We start from the raw sequence: 15,590 nt of genomic DNA, 5'->3' as shown, positions 1-15,590 counted from the left end.
ATTTGCACCACGCCTGATTCTTTCACATAATTCTCAGGAATTAGATAAACAATTTATTCAAAAATTCCTCTAAGGTTTTTTTCAGAAATTCCTCTATGGATTTCATCTAAAGCCTACTAAAGAATTTCATCTGAAATATCACTTAAGACTCCTTCAGTAGTTAAAGGATTTTTTTCATTAATATCAGTAAGAGGTTACCTCAAACATTTTTCCTCGACTTTCTTCCAAGGAGTCCCTTAGAAAATATCGTCAGGGGTTACCAAAGAAATGCCTAGAAGGTTTTTCTTTGGAATGCCTCCTGCGGTTCTTTCAGAAATATGTCCTGGGATTTCTTTGGAGATTCTTCGGGGAATTCTTTGAGATATTACTCCTCAAATATTTACAGAAGCAGTCCATAAAATTACATAAACATGTAGGAGTTATTCTTGGAGGGCTATCTGAAAGAATTTCTAAAGAAATGTCCAAAAATTTCCTGATGAAATTTAATTTCATTGAAACAATTTCAGAAACAATCGTTGGTGGAGCTTCTGACAAATTCCTCGGGGGAATTCCAGAGATTCACCACAAAAACTACTGAAATGGTTTTGGGGGCATTTCTAGAAGAATTTCATAAGAAATATTTGAAAAAAATAAGGAAAAAAATCCTGGATTAGTTTCTGAGAAATTCGCTGGAGGCATTTTTAAAAAACATCCTTGAGGAATTTCTGAATAAAATCATTATGAAGTTTCTGAAGGATTCCTTTAAAACAATTTATCGGAAATCGGAAATACTCTGGAAAACTGGAGAATGTTGTGCAGTAGTTCCAAGAAGAGATATTCTTGAGATATTCCTGGAGAAATGTCAAAAAATAAATCCTGAAGGGATTTCTATAGGAACTCCTGAAATAATCTTTGGAGGGATTTTTTAGGGTCACCGGAAAAAAATCTGAAATAATCCACGAAGGAAGGTTCCTATAAATCTCTAGCGAGCTAGAGAAGTTTAAAATTTTACTTCACGACTAGCGCCACCTAGCGGAGAAATCACCAAATAATTATCAAATCACCAGATTGCTCTTGACTTCCTGAAGAACTTTACCCACGACGGCACTTTTCTATCTGCTCTGGATCTCGAGATAGCGGAGATTGAAGCTTTGCTTGACAACTAGAGCCACCTAGCGGCGAAATCACCAACTAATTATTGAACCACCAGATTGCTTTTGACTTCCTGAAGAACTTTGCCGAAGACGGCACTTTTCTATCTGCTCTGGATGTCGAGATAGCGGAGTTTGAAGCTTTACTTGTCAACTAGCGCCACCTAGCGGCGAAATCACCAACCAATTGTTGAGCCACCAGATTGCTCTTGACTTCCTGAAGAACTTTGCTGAAGACGGCACTTTTCTATCTGCTCTGGATCTCGAGATAGCGGAGTTTGAAGCTTTGCTTGACAACTAGCGCCACCTAGCGGCGAAATCACCAACTAATTGTTGAACCACCAGATTGCTCCTGACTTCCTGAAGAACTTTGCCGAAGACGGCACTTTTCTATCTGCTCTGGATCTCGAGATAGCTGAGTTTGAAGCTTTACTTGACAACTAGAGCCACCTAGCGGCGAAATCACCAACTAATTGTTGAACCACCAGATTGCTCTTGACTTCCTGAAGAACTTTGCCGAAGACGGCACTTTTCTATCTGCTCTGGATCTCGAGATAGCGTTTGAGGAGTTTGAAGCTTTACTTGACAACTAGCGCCACCAAGCAGCGAAATCACCAACTAATTGTTGAACTACCAGATTGCTCTTGACTTCCTGAAGAACTTTGCCGAAGACGGCACTTTTCTATCTGCTCTGGGTCTCGAGATAGCTGAGTTTGAAGCTTTACTTGACAACTAGCGCCACCAAGCGGCGAAATCACCAACTAATTGTTGAATCACCAGATTGCTCTTGACTTCCTGAAGAACTTTGCCGAAGACGGCACTTTTCTATCTGCTCTGGGTCTCGAGATAGCTGAGTTTGAAGCTTTACTTGACAACTAGAGCCACCTAGCGGCGAAATCACCAACTTATTGCTGAACCACCAGATTGCTCGTGACTTCCTGAAGAACTTTGCCCACGACGGCCTCCTTCTATCTGCTCTGGATTCCGAGCTAGAGATGTTAAAAATTTTACTTCACGACTAGTGCCACCTAGCGGCGAAATCACCAACCAATTGTTGAGCCACCAGATTGCTCTTGACTTCCTGAAGAACTTTGCCGAAGACGGCACTTTTCTATCTGCTCTGGATCTTGAAATAGCGGAGTTTGAAGCTTTACTTGACAACTAGCGCCACCTAGCGGCAAAATCACCAACTAATTGTTACACCACCAGATTGCTCTTGACTTCCTGAAGAACTTTGCCGAAGACGGCACTTTTCTATCTGCTCTGGATCTCGAGATAGCTGAGTTTGAAGTTTTACTTGACAACTAGAGCCACCTAGCGGCGAAATCATCAACTTATTGTTGAACCACCAGATTGCTCTTGACTTCCTGAAGAACTTTGCCGAAGACGGCACTTTTCTATCTGCTCTGGATCTCGAGATAGCGGAGTTTGAAGCTTTGCTTGACAACTAGCGCCACCTAGCGGCGAAATAACCAACTAATTATTAAATCGCCATATAGTTGTTGACCTACTGTACAACTTTGCCGAAGACAGCATTATTCCAAATAAAGTAGATCTAGAGATATCACATGTGATAACTTATGAGTGCTTCTATTGGCGAGTGTACATAGCAACCACTTTTACATAGCGCCTCTATCGGCCAAATTGCCAACTCATTGGATGATAGTTGGCATTGTGTGGTAGATCTATTCTAGTACTACAACTTTGCCAAAGAAAGTATGGTGCTATCTTGTAATACGCCTGATATATTCGCTCACACCCCCAATTGGGCGAAATCCCATAAGCTCTGTGATTCCCACAACACGGACGGCCGTGTAATAGGAATCCGTGTAATAGGTGACCGTGTAGACGGAAGCCGTGTAGTAGGAGTCTAGAGTCCTTTTGTCGTTTTTGAGACATAGATACAGAAGACTCGGAACATTTGTTATGCCGCTGTCCGGCAATTGCTATTAAAAGAATTAGGTTCTTCGACAAGGGGCTGATAGAACCCCTTGATGTCTGGAGAACAAACCTCAATACCCCCCCCCCCCCCCCCCCCCCCCCGTCAACTTGATATAGCTAAAACAAACTGGGGCATATATCACAACTGATCGTATAACTTAGATACTCAAAAAGGAATAAAAAATAGAGGGGGAGGGGGGGTAGGGATCAGTGAAAATTCCACGCTTGTCCACGAAGAGTAGGGAGGGGGTAAAAAAAACGATATTTCTGTCCACGTGGTATATGGACTGCGGCCTTTACTCATGGAGGATCTAATACATCTTTCAAAAATAGTTCTCTCCAGGATGTTGGACGGCTTCATTTATGTAACAACAGCGTATTAATTATGGTTTGTTCCTCTTGCTTGGACATCATCAGCAGAAAAATAACAAAATCCAATTAAATAAAAAGAAAGTCGGGTTAAGTACGGTTCCTTTGAATTCCACTAAGAATTTGCATCCTTTGTCAGATACGTATTTCAGCCTCAACTGTAAGGTCGTCTTCAGTGTCTTGTACTTGACTCGATTCGTCAAGTCAAGTCGAGTCAAGTACAAGACACTGAAGACGACCTTACAGTTCAGCTCGAAATACGTATCTGTCAAAGGATGCAAATTCTTAGTGGAATTCAAAGGAACCGTACTTAACCCGATTTTCTTTTTATTTACAGATATTCCCCTAACAAGCCCAGGATAATCTTCAAAATCCAATTAATAGCGCAAAGATGCATTTTGAACGCTCATGTTCAGTGAGCGTGCCAATAATATTACCTAACATAAAGCTCTCAAGAGCATGTTCAAAATTTGGAACACAATCTGGATTACTAGATTGATCACGGAGCGGTGTTCAAACTTGACATATCAGATGGCGTTGGCGTAAATAGGGGGTGGCCAGGGAGCCCTCTCCAGAATACTTCATTCCGGAAAAAAAATCACGAGTTTCAGGCTATAAGTATCTTTGTAGCAGTTCAGGAGTTTCAGGAGTATAAAAAATCCATATCGACAAGGCCATGCCCCATCCATAGACCTATACCCTAGTTATGCTTATATCAGATGGATGGAATATTAGGAACAGGGTTTTAATTTGTTGCAACATGAATAGATCACGTTCAAATGCATCTCCCTAATAGCGTATGAAGATCTACTGAAACTTTCCTAGGACACCCCTAAACCTTTTTCTTCGCCCTTTGTTTCATACGTCTTATCCATCTTTATCACCCCTAAATATTGCATGAATCTTGAGACCAATAAGGTCTATCCTCCCTCAAATTGACTTTGCAACTATCCCTTGCGACCCTCCACACTGGCCTCTACTAAACTAACTAAAAAACGAATAATACACGAGACGTACACTTCATTTGCTGGATGCAAATTGACACAGTAGTTAGATTTACAAAAATGGGATTGAAAATTACATCTTTAGTGTAAAATTATCTAAAAAATGACGAAAATGTTGGCTATTCGTTTGAAATAAGGTCCTGAAAGCATGCCTCTAAGCTAAGACATAAAATTACATTTTTGACTTGTGAAAATACATCTTTGAAGACGCTCGTATATGACAGGTAAATTTAGGTTTATTTTAGGTTATTTACAAAAAAAATCTAGGTTTGTACAATCCACCTTTGGTACAGCTCTCACTAAGCGAATGCCAAATCAAACGGACTTCTATTTAGCGGACTCCTAGAATGTAATGTAAGTCCTTGTTATACTGGTCAGCTTTACCCATGATATCATCTTTCTTAGTGCAGGATTATACGCTACGGGATTTTCAAAATTTTGCATGTTTACTAGCGCTGCCTAATGAAACAATTTCGAAACTGGTGTCCCAAGACACCATCAGAGTTATCAGGATTCTGAAATGTATGATTTTTCAAACTTTACATACTCACTAGCACTGTCTAGTGAAAGAATTACGAGCTTCTAGCTCATCATCGGTAAGTTAATAGACTATTCAAACTACCAGCAGACACTACCATTTTAAATTATTAGGGTCTTGAGCTGCCGCACATCGTAACAGTTGTTTGACAATCTTACATGATTCCTGTAGTGCAATTTAGCTTCAAATTGTTAATGGCGCCTCTAGCGACCAAGATGCCATATGATCAAAGTTCTAAATGATAGATCTGTTCAAGCACTAATTCTTTGCAGAAAAAAGTATTGAACTGTCTCTTAACACACCCGAGATAATTGGCCACACCTCAGGTAGCTAAAATTCCCACTGCCCCCTTTTATCAGTGCAGTGATCTCATAAGTATCTTGACTCGACCACATACCCGTTTATTTCCGCTTTAGCTCTCTTAAACAATCCTCGGATATCTAAAGATGAGGAACTTTTAAATATATTTAGATTTTTTAGATTTTTCTCAATTTTGTTCACGGATTTGCGAACTAGCATAGTTTTACACGTCGTTTTTACGTTCGCATATTCCGTGTAAAAAAGATCATAGTGTAAATCCCAAAGGAATTGCCGAAGACATTCCCAAAGAAACTGTCATAGGAATTCACGAAGAAAGTATCTGAGAATTCTCGTCCTCTTCTTGGCGTAACGTCCTCACTGGGACAAACCCTGCTTCTCAGCTTAGTGTTCAATGAGCACTTCCACAGTTTTTAACTGAGAGCTTCCTCTGCCAATGACCATTTTGTATGTGTATATCGTGTGGCAGGCACGAAGATACTCTATGCCCAAGGAAGTCAAGGAAATTTTCTTTCTCGTAAGAAACGCAATTTTGAGAAATTTACCGATGGAATCCTAAACGGCATTGATAAAGAATTTTGCAAAGAATTTATAGAAAGCATACCCTTAAAAATCACTGAATCAATTCCAAAGGCATTACCGATGAAATTTTCAAAGAAATTCCTCAGAATCATTGCCGATCAAAATAAAAAAAGCATAACCGAAAGAAATCTCGAAGATATAGTCACTGGAATTGCTGGTGAACGTGATCAAAAAAATATAAAATATTTCCTAAAACAGTCACTATTGCAATCTATGAAAACAATGCTTTGCAAACTCCTTAAATAATTAACGAAAAAAATCCCAAAAAATTTTCGAAAGATTTGCAGATGAAATTTCAAAATTAATTGCCAAATAAAGTCCTAAAAGAATTGTCGAACTAGCTTCCAACGTAATTACAGATGAAATTTTCAAAGGATGCTTCGAACGATTTTTGGAAAAATCTAAAAAAAAAAAATGCCGAAAGGATCCAAAGAAATCGCCCAGGACATTTCCAAATTGATTGCCTCTAAAGGCGTTACTGCGGGATTTCCCAAATGAGTTGCCTAACATATAACAAACCACTTGATGAGTGAATTGCAAAAAAAAAATTCCGAACAAATTCCTAAAACAATTGCCAAAGGAAGCTCAAAAAAGGAATGCTCAATTCAAAATGTGGATAAACGATTAAGGTCAAGTCATATGAAAATCCCATTTTGTGTACCATTTCGTTTTCCGCACCCCGTCGAGATCTTATCTGCACCTACGATACATCTCAATGCCTCCAATGGGTTGAATAGATATCTGGGTTTTGTCCGGATCACACCGTTTCCATAGCATTATCCGTTTCCAACCGCGGCTAAGCTTATTCAAACTTTCTTTCAGCCATCCACTCAGTGCAGTGGAATGGGCTAGGGAATGGGTTACTTGCACGCGAGAAGGCGATAGGAGTGGTGAAAGACAGATAAAATTAAAATAAGAATCGACACGGCCGTCGTCATCGTCAGGACGCCTTGCTTGAATGATCCATTTAGATACACCAGCGCACCAGCAGGTAGTTTGGATCGGACAGGTCTGTTCGCCCGTTGCGTAGTTGCTGGAAGGGGAAGAAGTCAGTGCCAGTGGTTCTGGCAGGTGTATTTCTCACGATCGTTTTAGAGCTTCTCTTTCCACTTTTTACACGTTCTTGGGTCATGCTCAGGCGAGAAATGAGAGCTTAGACAGCTACCAAGAAACTGTCTGTCGGAGCCAGTTTGTATCGGTTAGATTTACATTTCAAGTTTGCTGGTTCCAGCTCATGCATATCAATAATGCAAAAACAACTAAGTGAACTGTCACTTGAAAATCTCCAACTGAGAACCAACCTCTTCAAGGCAATACATAATTCATTGGCAATTCAACTTGCTAATTCGAGTCAACCATGAAAACAACATGAAGGAAGTCAATTAACTTAGGGCTCAGAACAATCCTCTTTCTGTTTAATTGCCATCGGACAAATATTGCTGTCCTTTCTAGAACCGAATTTCAAGCAAGTCAAAAATCATTACCCGAAGGTGCCATAAAAATCATCCTGGAAATGGTCCATTTTCCATACCCGGCAGGCGGCGGCACATTACACACGACGTCCTTCCTCGGTTGTCCTTGTTATCCTGTCTCGGGTATAAGGCAATAACCGGTTCCCCGCCTGGACCCCGTCCCAAAAGGTAGACATTTTTTACGATTAGAAAGTATGCTAATAATGGTTATATTGCCGTCGTTGTCGTCGGCGTCGTTCTCGGAAAGTGTGTCCCACGTCGTCTGTCATGGACGAGGACGACGGCAACGACGGCGGCGGTGGGTCATGGCTCATGATCCTTTCGAGATAAAAGAAAGGACAATTTGAATGAGGGAGGTGATGTAAAAAAAACCTTCGAAAAGGATGCGTGGAATGCTTTTGGCCTCACGTACTGTGTGCAGGCGAGTGTATGAGATAATTAAGCCATAAAAATTTTAACAACTTACTTATGATTTCACACTTCACTCGGTGCCGCAGGGTGGTTGTGTCGGACGATCTTATCATTCCATTATGAACTTTGGTATACTTTTGGTCCAGAGGTTTCAGGAGTTATTTGAGTGTGGTATCGATTAAATAATTTTATACGGTCGTTATTGAAGCAACAAAGGTATCATCTTTCTAATATTCTTCATATTCTATTCATCCTGACTCTGACATAATATCATCTGCTTCTAGAAAAGCTTACCTAGTTATTAAAAATTAGAACTTAGACTTCTTCCCCATATATGTATACCCATATTGCACGAGTTAAGAGCATACCCGACCAGAAGCACCTAACAAGATAATTACGAAATTATAACAACCATTGTTAGAAATAACAGAAGGTGATATAATTTTGTTGTAAAGATTTTTAATCATAACAGAATCGTAAAAAAAAATTGTTATTATTTCATAAACGAAATTATAACAAAACTTGTTTCATTTATTCAAACAGATAGGGTATTGGTTCCCTTATTAAGCATGTGGCTCACATTTTCATCCCACGAAAAACAAAGGATTGAAGCGCTGTTTGTTTTGTTTCTTATTTTTGTATTTTTTGTTTGAAGTGAGCACCCATGAAAATAAAAAGAACGGAGTCAATCGGTGCCGTAATCGCTTGTTTTCGAATAGGATGAAAATGGGAACATGAGATTACTGATGGCACACATACCCTATATAACGACATTTGTTATATTATGCCTCTAACATAATTCCATAACACGTTTATTGTAATCTTTGTTTTATTTTTTGTAACAAAATTATTTCAGAATTTGTGAGATTTTTTGTGTTGTCCCGGAAAAGGTTGATATTTTTTTGTTATTTTGGTCATTCGAGCCAAGACATTTATAACAAAACCTGTAATAAATTTGTTCTGAAATATATAACAGAGCTTGTTATAATTTAGTTATGAATCCGCATGTTAAGTCTAACAAAGTTTGATATAATCTTATTATGATTATATCTCAACTTGTTATATTTTTGTTTAAATTGGAACGAGTTTTGTTATATTTTTTGTCATTTTAACTACTAACGGTACATGTTTTATATTATTTATTTATATTATATTTATAAATAATTTTGTTTTTCCCATCTAGTCGGGTAGAATTTTGAGCAGCCGTCTTGGATGTTAGACCGCCATCTTGGATATTCTGGTCGCCATTTTTGGTCTCCAGACACCTTCCCAAACCAAATACAATATATACAATAATAAACCCAAAGTGCAAGGATTTGCAGTCTAAAATTCCATTAAACAGCCACCATCTTGAATTTGCAGCCGCTATCTTGGACTGGTAGGAAACTCTGGTCGTCATTTTACGTCTCCAGATGACTTCTTCATATCAATTATTCTCATATTGCATGGTTTTGGAGCCTAAAACACCATTAAACAGTCACCATATGGGTCATTCCATATGAAGTGACCGAGAAAATGTGAAAACTTGCAACCGACCATCACGGATTTGAACCAAATTTGGTTGAAACATTTGTTTCGATGGAAAAAGAAAAAATCCAAATTTTGGTGCCGATCGGATCACCCCTCGGCCCGTGGCAGCACCCATCGTTTTGGTCGATATGAAAATTATCCTCTCTTTCTTTTATTTTTATCATTGAAACGATTGCACATACACATTTTTGACCTTAGGCTTTTTTTTAAGGAAATCGTTCAGGGAATCCAGAAAAAAATATTATTTTTTTGATACAGTGTTGCCAGATATCATATTTTTCAATTTTAAAACTAAAAATCGATTTTTCTCAAAATACGTATATTTTGATTTTAAAAATTTTGATTCCATCGTGTTTATCAGACGTTTTTCTATCGAAAAAGCTTAACTCTCCAAGGTAATTTGCGTCGTTCGTGAGATACAGCGTTTTAAAGAAAAAATATTCATTTTTTTTTCATATAAAGTATCATATAAAATCAGGTGCAGTTTATAAATTTCGTAAAAAAAAAACATTGTTCGATGCCATATAAAGAAGTTTTGTGTTGATTTGAACAATATCAAGTATAATAAGGATTAGAAAAAAATTGACAGTGTTGCCAATTCATCAATAATGAGTCTATCGTAATGGACTAGGATAACCTGTTGAACTAAAAAATGTGTCTATTGAGATCATCAATTCTAAACAAATTTAATTTATTTTAACATTATCTGAACGTAAGTGCTGCCAAATATGTAATATTTATTGTAGAAATCTTAATTTTACTAGAACTATAGTATGAAAACTAATTAACAAGCCAAAAGTATTTTTTTTTATTTAGGTTTAGTACATTTGGCGACATCGACGTAAAATATATTCAGGAAAACATTTGATGAGTGTATTTATAAGCAACAGTGCCGAAAATATAACTTCGATATAACTACATCGAATGACCCACAGCTATTTTCAAAAGCTGAACCTGAAAATATGGAATATGATAAAATATGAAGTATGATATCCTTTGGAATTAGATAATATTAGACACTATGCATCGTCGCGCAACTGGTAGCTCAGACTTCAGTATTTTTATTTTATATTCGAAGGTTCAACTCCTTATAAAAATTCCTGTAAAAATTGATTGATTTTACGGCAGTGTTGCCAAATATGCAAGTATTTCGCGGAAACGCAAACAATAGGTGCGGGGCTTTAGGACAGAAGGTCGAAGGACAAATGGTCGAAGGACAAAAGGTCGAAGGACAAAAGGTCGAATGGACAAAAGGTCGAATGGACAAAAGGTCGAATGGACAAAAGGTCGAATGGACAAAAGGTCGAAGGACAAAAGGTCGAATAGACAAAAGGTCGAATGGACAAAAGGTCGAATGGGACAAAAGGTCGAATGGGACAAAAGGTCGAATGGTTCATGTTCTTGCTCATTGAGAGAAACATAATGGTGCTTTTATAGTAATCATATGTATTTCAGCCACTGACATTTCTATAGGAAATTTTTCCTTCTTTTGTTTATAGGCTATTCTTTCAAGTTGTGTTGGTGTAGTTAGTTTAATGGCAATTTAGTTTGATGTTTTGTTCAGTAATTTTTCCTTCTTAAATTTATAGGCTGTTCTTTTAAGTTTTGTTACTGAATAATTTATCGACTATTTAGGTACTTATAATTTAATCAGACATTTTGCCTTCTTTAATTCAATAGCTGTTCTTTCTATCTCTACTGCAGAAAAAATTACTACTTGTGATTAGTGATCATCCGGGATGATTCATCCCCTCTTGGATTTATAGGTAGTTCCGACGAATTACACTGTATAAGTATAAATAATTTCTTCGAATTTCGACTGCTGATGATTATGTTGGGAGGTATGGCGTTCAGTCTTTGCAAGAATAACTCAAAAACGGATTCTTAAGCTTTCATAAGTTATTCCTCCAAAGATTGAACCTTCCAGCCCGTTAACCGTATATGTAGTACATTTTTTTTTCATTATAGGATTTTGGAGGCATTCCAAAGAGCTTCAGAGCATTTTTCGGCGGATTTCACAAACGTTACGGAGGCGTTATATGGCGTTTTTGGGGGTTTCGGAGGGCCTGAGGTGCGTTACATGGGGTTTTTGGGGGTATTAGGGGGATTTTGGAGGCATTCCAAAGAGCTTCAGAGCATTTTTCGGCGGATTTTAGAAACGTTACGAAGGCGTTACATGCCGTTTTCTGGGGTATCGGAGGGTCTGAGATGCGTTACATGGGGTTTCTGGGGGTATTAGGAGGATTTCGGAGGCATTCCAAAGAGCTTCCGAGCATTTTTTGGCGGATTTAAGAAACGTTACGAAGGCGTTACATGCCGTTTTCTGGGGTTTCGGAGGGTCTGAGGTGCGTTACATGGGGTTTCCGGGGTTTTAAGGGGGATTTTGGAGGCATTCCAAAGAGCTTCAGAGAATTTTCGGCGGATTTCACAAACGTTGCGGAAGCGTTACATAGCGTTTTCAGGGGTTTCGGAAGGTCTGAGGTGCGTTACATGGGGTTTCTGGGGGTATTAGGGGGATTTTGGAGGCATTCCAAAGAGCTTCAGAGCATTTTCGGCGGATTTCAGAAACGTTACGAAGGCGTTACATGCCGTTTTCTGGGGTTTCGGAGGGTCTGAGGTGCGTTACATGGGGTTTCCGGGGGTTTAAGAGGGATTTTGGAGGCATTCCAAAGAGCTTCAGAGAATTTTCGGCGGATTTCACAAACGTTACGGAAGCGTTACATAGCGTTTTCAGGGGTTTTGGAAGGTCTGAGGTGCGTTACATGGGGTTTCTGGGGGTATTAGGGGGATTTTGGAGGCATTCCAAAGAGCTTCAGAGAATTTTCCGCGGATTTCAGAAACGTTACGAAGGCGTTACATGCCGTTTTCTGGGGTTTCGGAGGGTCTGAGGTGCGTTACATGGGGTTTCCGGGGGTTTAAGAGGGATTTTGGAGGCATTCCAAAGAGCTTCAGAGAATTTTCGGCGGATTTCACAAACGTTACGGAAGCGTTACATAGCGTTTTCAGGGGTTTTGGAAGGTCTGAGGTGCGTTACATGGGGTTTCTGGGGGTATTAGGGGGATTTTGGAGGCATTCCAATGAGCTTCAGAGCATTTTTCGGCGGATTTCAGAAACGTTACGAAGGCGTTACATGCCGTTTTCTGGGATTTCGGAGGGTCTGAGGTGCGTTACATGGGGTTTCTGGGTTTTAAGGGGGATTTTGGAGGCATTCCAAAGAGCTTCAAAGCATTTTCGGTGGATTTCACTTTCATGAATAACATTACTTTATATCCTTCTATAGTCTAGTTTACGAAACGACAACAGTGTTGATATTGATATTAACACTCACGGGCTTGGGCGCAACCTCCTGTCAAATTTTCATTCATGAAATAAGCGATCAGCTGATCCGAAACGTCTCGTAAAATGGCTCATTGGCTTCTACTTTCTATCATTCTAGGCATCTATTTCGAATTGCAATGCGGTAGCAAGAAACTGCATATAAGCTAATTGTCGTTTTACTGACCACTTTATCATGTCTTCCAAATTGTCTACTGTCAATTACACCTTTTGTTCTATTCGACCTTTTGTCCATTCGACCTTTTGTCCATTCGACCTTCTGTCCCATTCGACCTTTTGTCCATTCGACCTATTGTCCATTCGACCTTTTGTCCGTTCGACCTTTTGTCCATTCGACCTTTTGTCCATTCGACCTTTTGTCCATTCGACCTTTTGTCCATTCGACCTTTTGTCCATTCGACCTTTTGTCCATTCGACCTTTTGTCCATTCGACCTTTTGTCCATTCGACCTTTTGTCCATTCGACCTTTTGTCCATTCGACCTTTTGTCCATTCGACCTTTTGTCCATTCGACCTTTTGTCCATTCGACCTTTTGTCCATTCGACCTTTTGTCCATTCGACCTTTTGTCCATTCGACCTTTTGTCCTTCGACCTTTTGTCCTTCGACCTTATGTCTTTCGACCTTTTGTCATAGATTCTAGGTGCGGGATGCTTGGTATTGCGTTTACTCTTACTGTGAATACATCACCCCTATGAGGGGATCGCAGAATAATAGATCATGTCCTTTATTGTCCCGGGCACAGAAGTGAACACTCAAGTATTGTGTTGTCTATTGATGTGATTGCATATGGTATGAGTTTTTGTTTATTCTTCGTGGCGAAGAATGAACTAAAATTTCTGAGTGTAATGGATTAGTGGCGTTTGCTCCCTGGAGGGGTGATAACTACTTTTCTTAGGTTTTTTTTGCATGGAAAATAGATCGATTGTACGCGAAGGTTAACTCCGATATATCAAATCGATTTTTCGATCAATTACAGATGGCTCCCAGATCGACAATGTATAGTATTATATTAAGGATCGCTATATTCGCCTCACTCCATTCATATTCACTTCCTTTTGTGGGAAGCCATGCGCAAGTTGCTTGACATGGATAATCGTTGCCGTTCGTCGCAGTTTTGATCGCAAGCGAATGAATGAATGGCGAATGGTGAAGAATGCTGGTGAGTGATCGATGTGGCTGCTGTCGTCGCTGACAAGCAAACACACAAACTAAAGCGACAATCGTTCGCTGCGATTAACCATGGAGAGCAATCATGAATTATGTTGCCATCTATGCTCATACTCATGCAGTGTTGCCAAATGTGCTTGATATGTATAAAAAACAGAAATCATTTATTTTTATTTTGTGTTATCTATTTACGAAAGCTTTCGTGTAAATTAGATGTTAACAATAAAAATGACATGTGTGGCAACACTTCCATCTACAACATCGTTGAAATGAATAAAATGACAATTGAAATGAATTTCACAATAGATACATTTAATATTTTAACAATTTATCCTCATCTTTTCCAATAAACCAATTTTTATATTGCTAACTATCAAACTAACAATAACTGCCAATTATCGGGTAATTTTGTCATATATGACCATAAACAAGAAAACACAGACAAGCAGACGTAGAATTGGAAAAAATGTCATCGATCACAGTTTTAACGATTTTTTTAAACCTTTATAGTTGTAGCTTTCACAACCAGAGGTACATACGCGCATCGTTTTTCTAAGCGTTTGGCGTTTCACACTAGTGCCTTCTGTATTTATGGTATGCGCTTTTTGGGGATGAACCAGCCTCGGGCTGAAAATCCCCATAATAAAGAGTCAATAATAATTAGGTATGCGCACAGCAAAATCTGGTCACCGCATTTTGGATAAAAAATTTACAATCTTCAACTAATCGTGGCAACTTATGAAGCAAATGAGAGTTTATTGTGTAAGGATTCGAACAATTTTTACTTCGGGTGATATTTTGACCTTGTGTATGAAATGGAGTCAAAAGAATAAGAAGTTCTCGAAAAGTTTTTGCACAATCTTGCTGAAAAACTGATAATGTACGTTAAAACAAACTTCCCAGCACACTTTAGTTAGCTTGCAAGTATACGGTTCTATACATCATTATAACGTGGAAAGGTTGCTGATTAATTTAGGATCAAGAAATAAACGAAGTTTGGCAAGAAATACATAGTTTGGTCAACAGTATGAAAATTTGGTTTGAAAACCCGAGTCTTCAAAAATACATGTATGTACAACAAATCATCTTTTCCACTACGAGGAATGTTAGGAAAAATGGATGGCATCCTTTATTCAAAAGCGCAGATATTGTGTATCGATTTGGATTGATTTTTGTGTCCTGCTTAGTGAAGAGAACTCTTCGTTTGTATGCAAAAAAAAACTAAGTGAAAACTATACCGCATTTTTCCAAAAAAAAAAAAACGTAAAATCTCATACACCTCAAAACTCGTACCAATTGAAAGATATTGAGCAACCGTGAATTGGAACCTTCAAAAAATGATAAGAAAAGGATCTTTTATCAACAAATAAAATTGAATTTGACAAAAAGGTTGTGAAAACTTCTTGGCCAGCGATTGGAGGTACTGTGCAAAACTTTACAGAAGAACTCAAGCGCAAAGCTCGAGACGACGGATATAATAAGTCAAATCAACAATGTGGTGATGTTGATTTAAAGTAAATTAATGCATTTTTTCGATGAATTGCTTTTTGTTTGGGAATAAGTTAGAATTCATTATTACTGCTTGATTATCCTTGGCCAGATTTTGCTGTGCGCATACCTTAGGCCTTGCTACTGGTGTTTTGGTGACTTCCAGTTATCGAATAAAACTAAGTTTACCAACTTAGTTTACATATAGTTAAGAACCCCACCATCTATCTGAGGCTAAACTCAATGCAAAGAAATCAAATTGGGTTAGGGATCCATGTATGTACTAACTCTTCGAAGACTGGA

Source organism: Aedes albopictus, chromosome 3, assembly GCF_035046485.1.
Source record: "Aedes albopictus strain Foshan chromosome 3, AalbF5, whole genome shotgun sequence".
NCBI classification, from domain to species: domain Eukaryota; kingdom Metazoa; phylum Arthropoda; class Insecta; order Diptera; family Culicidae; genus Aedes; species Aedes albopictus.
Note: the sequence above shows the minus strand (reverse complement) of the source record.